We start from the raw sequence: 6000 nt of genomic DNA on the forward strand, positions 1-6000 counted from the left end.
GCCTCCAGACTGCTTAAGGAAACAGTGCATCCTAGCAGTTCAAGCCATGGTCTTTTAGGTTCTCTCTTACTTGCGGTCAAATACATCCTAGTTCCTACAGACTTATACCACATTCGCAGTGATTATCAAGGAAGCCAAGGGCAGCTGCTCTTAAACAGGAAGCAGGAACTGGAAAGTTGTCACACCCGTAGTCAGTTGTTTATTCTCTGCCGGCCTCATCTCCGCTTGGGTCTGAAAATTTGTGTCTTTCTTCATTCTTCTCTACAGACCAGTTTTCACGGATTCAACATCCACACAGCAAAGCCTTCCCTGTCTGCATTTCCTGCATCTAAGAGACCAGCTTAGGCTGTGACTACATCTCAAGCTCGATTCCAAAGTCTAGAAGGGAGAGGAGGCTGGACCCAGTTGTTTCTGCACTCTCTGGACACCCTGGGGGCAAAATCACACCCTCAAACCTGGCTGCCAAAGGCCCATCCACGTGTGTGTGACTCTCAGGGAAAGGAGAGGCACGGGCTAAAAGACACCCCTAACTATCTACCATACTGGCTGCGGTTAAGTATGTTAGAAAGTGGGTGGGAAGGGGCCATTCAGTATGAGAGAGATGAACAGATTCCAACACCAAGTGGAAAAGCTGAGAGAGGGCTAAGCTACCTCAAGGCGGGGTAGCTGGGAAATTCCTCCCCAAAGAAGTCAAAATTCAATCTCCCAAGGCCTTTCCTTGAATGAGGAGTGAGGGAAAGAAATAAGAAGGAAAAAAGGAGTGGCCCTGGAAGCTGTCACTGAGAAAACGGGGCGTAGGCTTGGACGCGCCTCTAACCTCCCCGCCCCCGCCTCCGCCCCCGCCCCCACCCCCAGAGAAGGGAAAACCAGGATTTCTGCCTATTTTAGGTTCAAGTCCCACCGAGAGCGTGAGCTTGACACGCTGGCAGTCGCTGGCAGCAACGTTTCGGTCGAGAAAAGGTTACTGGAACAGATTGGGGTCAGCATTAATGCTGTTTCCGTACAGAGATGAGAACAGCGTGGAGGCCAGAACGCTGCCCCGAGGGTCACCAGCTTCCCACGTGGCCTGCCCAGGAACAGGCGACAACCGGAGGAGGGGCGCTGGGAGGCAGGGAGCAATTCCGAGAAAGGCGCGGGGGCGGGCCGCGGGGCAGCGGTCTCCGAGGAGAACGACGAGATTCTCAAGCCCCCTCTGCCCCCAGTGCGCGGGGCAAGGTAGGGCGGCAGAAGTGCGCAGGCGCAGGCGCAGAGGCAGGCGCTGGCGGGAGGGGCAGGGGGAGGACGAGGATAGCTGGAGGACGTGTTCGGGGAAAGCGCAGGAAGGAAGTCAGGGCGGGCAGATAGCGAGGGCTGTGGAGTCACAGTAGACAATTCTGGGAACACACAGGCTGGGGTGGATTTGGATCCAACTCTCCCTTCCTCCCTCCCGCTTTCTCTGCATTCCTGCATAATGCATCAGCGGGCACTGGGCCCCTGCGAAGGCACTTTCCACTTGCCACCGGGAGGGACCGGTCCCGCTTGGTTCACTACAGGTCATCCAATGCAGGGCTCTGAACTGGGAAGGTGCTCAGCAAGTATTTCTTTCATGAGTAAGTGCGTGGAACTTTGTCCGGGAGAAAGGATCCAAGACATAAACAAACGTGCCGGTCGTCCAATAAGGGAGTACTTCAGAAGAGTAACCTTCACACCATTTTTGGCTGTACCCTTTGAAGTTGCACCCTTTGGCTGCACCTTTGAAGTGTTAACTAGTGGATTTCTTTTGTGCCGGTAGCCTAAGGAGGCAGGAAAAAATGTTTGGAATCACTGGGCCAATTAGTAATTTACCAAACTAATTCGTAGGAGGGGAATTCTTTTGTTTACGTGAAATTTCACCTGGAAGCCTAAACAAATAATAGAGATTAACAACAACAACAAAACCAGCGGCTCTCCTGCCCATCCTCAGTGAAGAGCTGGTTTTCAAAAAACCATTCACCCTGGTGCCTGGATGGTTTTCCTCTGTTTTGTGGGTAGAGCATGCGACTCTCCATCTGGGGTCATGAGTTCAAGCCCCACACTGGGTGTGGAGCCTACTTACAAAATAAAAAATAATTTAAAAAAGAAACAAAAGCATTCCTCTGCTGCTACTCCACGGTTACTGGTAAAAAGTGAGGTCCGGATGGATAACTAAAATTACCGTAATCATTTCACAGGATATGTATGTCAAGTCATTATGCTATACATCTTAAACTTAGTGCTGTATGTCAATGATAATGAAACTGAAAAAAATAAGTAAACAATTTAATTTTAAAAAAAGAGAGAGAACCGAGGCCCAGAGAGGTTAATTGACTTACTCAGTGTCACACAGCAAAGAAGGAAAGAAAGGGGGCAACTACTAAAATATCACAGGAACTTGAGTAAAAAGCCTACAGAAAATGATGACCCACAGTTCAGATTCTACTTGTTGCCTGTTTTTGTACAACTTGAGAGCAAAGAATGTTTTCTACATTTTTAAGTGGTTAAAAAAATAAAAAATAGTATTTTATTATTTTTCTTTTTTTTAATGTTTATTTATTTGGGGGGGGGGAGGGGCTGAGAGGAGAAGAGAGAATCCCAAACAGACCCTAAGCCTATGTGGAGCTGGAACTCATGAACCATAAGATCATGACCTGAGCCGAAGTCAGATGCTTAAATGATCCAGGTGCCCCGAGAGAGAAATTCTTAAAATGATTACTTCTGTGAAGTGGTACTGTGGGTTGGGGGAGGGAGGATTTATCACATTATACTCTGGTATGCATTTAATATATGTGTCACTAAAATAAATTAAAAATACTTCACTCATAATGGATTTGAGCCAAGGTATGCACAACCACCTTAAAGACACAGAGTGCCTTCCAGATTAACAGAACTTGACACAGTAGCGTAATTGGAACCATTGATCTCTCTCAAGAAAGAATATGCCTGTTAGAATGTGGTTACCAGATCATACCAGAATATATATATATGTATATATATATATATATATATGTATATATATATATATATATATACACATATACACACACACATACACACACATATATATATGTCTGTACTTTTATGTATCATATTATATAGACAGAGCATTTTATTATATATTATAAACTTATAAGTTTAAATTTATGGCATTTACTTCTCAATGAGAGGATATATATCATTTTGATAAATAGAAAAAGTTAGGATTATTGAAACCTATTATGCTATCAGCCTCAGCATCAGAGTTAGCATGTTTGGTTTGTTTGTACATGTCTTGGTCGGGATAGGTTAGGTTAGGCTGCTATTACAAATGATCCCAACATTTCAGTGGCATGTAACAAAGGTTTATTTCTCACTCAGGCTCAGTGTCTGGCAAGGGGCAGACTCTACTACATGTTGCCTTCTCTCCAGGGCATAGCTATCCTCCTTGTGGCCAAGAGAAGAAAGAACCATGGTGAACATCTGCTAGTTTTTATTTTTATTTTATTTTTGTTTTAGAGAAAGAAAGTGTGAGCAGGGTAGAGGGGCAGAGGGAGGGAGAGGGAGGGAGGGAGGGAGGGAGGGGGAGAGAGAGAGAGAGAGAGAGAGAGAGAGAGAGAGAGAGAGAATGCCAAGCAGGCTCCACACTCAGCACAGAGCCCGATGCGGGGCTTGATCCCACGACCCTGGATCATGACCTGAGCTGAAATCAAGAGTCGGACAGTCAAGTCGCTGAGCCACCCAGGCATCCCTACATCTGCTAGTTCTTAGAGCTTTGTTTCTGAAGTGGCCTATATTACTTCCACTCACATCTTATTGGCCCAAACAAATCACATGGTCAAGCCTGAGGTCAACAAGGCAAGAAAATAATCCCATCCAAGGGGGAAGCAGTGAATACTTGTAAAGAACAATACAGTCTATCATAGCAAAACACTGCAGAAATCAGGATTAACAGAAAAATCCTTAGAAGTGATAAAAACTCACCTGACAATCTCAAGCTCTCTAATTACATGAGTCACCAAGCTTGAAATAAAAGCGAGAAAATTTGTTTCAAAGTTGGATCACTAAGCACTGAGTTTATCACTACTCATAAATATAAAAGTCAGACTAGAAGTATCCATCTGAAACCAAGCATTAAAGTATCTACTTTTGGACATTCTCCCCATGTGATGAGTTAAGTATTCACTTTTTATTGCCCAACTGATTCTTAGCCCTGTGACAAAAGCATGTCTCTAGGAGATACACCTGACCTTCAGCATTCACTAGAGTGCAGAGGTCACGTGTTCCAGGGTGCACCCACTTGGATAATTTCATGTGCCCAGGCCTGGAATTTTCAATAAGAACCAATGCCAAATTAGCGGCTTGGTGGGTTAAGCGTCCGACTTCAGCTCAGGTTATGATCTCACGGTTCATGGGTTTGAGCCCCCCATCGGACTCTGAGCTGCCAGTGTGGATCTTGCTTGGGATTTTCTCTCTCTCCCTCTCTCTCTGCCCTCCCTGACTCATGCTTTCTCTCTCTCTCTCAAAATAAATAAGTAAACTTAAAAAAAAAAAAAAAAGAACCAGTGCCAAACTACAGTCTTCCTAATCAGGGTCCCGTTTACAGGGTGTTTAAATACATTCACAGGGGCGCCTGGGTGGCTCAGTCGGTTGAGCGTCCGACTTCGCTCAGGTCACGATCTCACGGTCCGTGAGTTCGAGCCCCGCATCAGGCTCTGTGCTGACAGCTCAGAGCCTGGAGCCTGCTTCAGATGCTGTGTCTCCCTCTCTCTCTGGCCCTCCCCCCGTTCATGCTCTGTCTCTCTCTGTCTCAAAAATAAAGAAATGTTAAAAAAAAATAAATAAATAACATTCACAGACCTGGTAGGAAAATCCACCCCGAGGACTGCTCTGAAGTCTGGTGGGTATCATGCCACGGAATCCAAATAAAGAAACAGAGAAGTCTTGGAAATTCCAATATGTGGAGGAGCCAGGCTGATCACTTAGGTGGTCAAAAGGATGAGCAACGAAACTTCCAGCAGTGTCGGCAGGCTTCAGAAAGGGAGGAGACTGGGAAGCTGGAGAACCTGCACTTCCAAAAGAGACAGCTACTGGTTGGCCCTAGCCAGCTGTTGCTATATAGAAAAAACAAAACAAAACAAAAACTTTTTTTAGGTTGCAAATCAAACTTGTATGTGAAATCTGCCAGTTTAAAATACTGACACGAATTCAAAATTGTGAAATACGGGGTAGGCCAAGTAAGCACATTTGTAGGCCGTGTTTGGGGTTGTGAATCTGTGATCTCTGAGGCAGGTGACCAGGGTAAAGATCTCAGAGGAGAGAGGAGAAATCTGGAGAAAAGAAAGAGGAGGAGTCCCCAAATGGGGCATGTGGGAGGGAGCAGAGAGCGGGAGGTCAGCCGCTGGAGGGCAGGATGCTGCGGAAGAGACAGATGTGGAGACAGGACATTTAGCCAGTTTTGTGATGTGTAACCTCTTCGCTCTCCTTTTCATAAAACCTTCAGGGAAACAGGCTTTCGTCGTTGGCATCAAATCTGTGTTTTCCTAGTGGTGCGTCGTGGTGTTGAGACCGGCTCCAAGGAGGCCCAGTTACACCTGAGCTGTGTTTGAGCCTCCACCTAAAGCCCCTTGCTTTGAGTCCACATTGCAGGTTTCCCAGGTGGTTGGAGAGGCAGGAGAGGTGGTGGCGCATTCAGAGGGTGGGTCTTGGAAGCAGGCAGAATGGGGTTTGAATCCTGGGCCCCCGCACTTACTTGCTCTACACATTTCTGAACCCCGTTGCAAAGTGGGGATAAAGTACCCCCATTGCAGAGTGGTAGAGATTTACATGCAAAGATGAAGACAACACGCTCAGGACCGTACCCAGCACATCGTGTTACTCAACAAAGAGTAACTGTACTGTTATTCATGTTATTTATATATGATTACTTTCATTTGCAATCATAAGCCCGCAGGGAGAGAACGTGCTGATCCTCAAACACAAGTAATTGCCCAGTAAAAGCTGGGCAATCCGTTTAAAACTTTTATTTCT

This window comes from Acinonyx jubatus, chromosome B3 (assembly GCF_027475565.1).
Source record: "Acinonyx jubatus isolate Ajub_Pintada_27869175 chromosome B3, VMU_Ajub_asm_v1.0, whole genome shotgun sequence".
NCBI classification, from domain to species: domain Eukaryota; kingdom Metazoa; phylum Chordata; class Mammalia; order Carnivora; family Felidae; genus Acinonyx; species Acinonyx jubatus.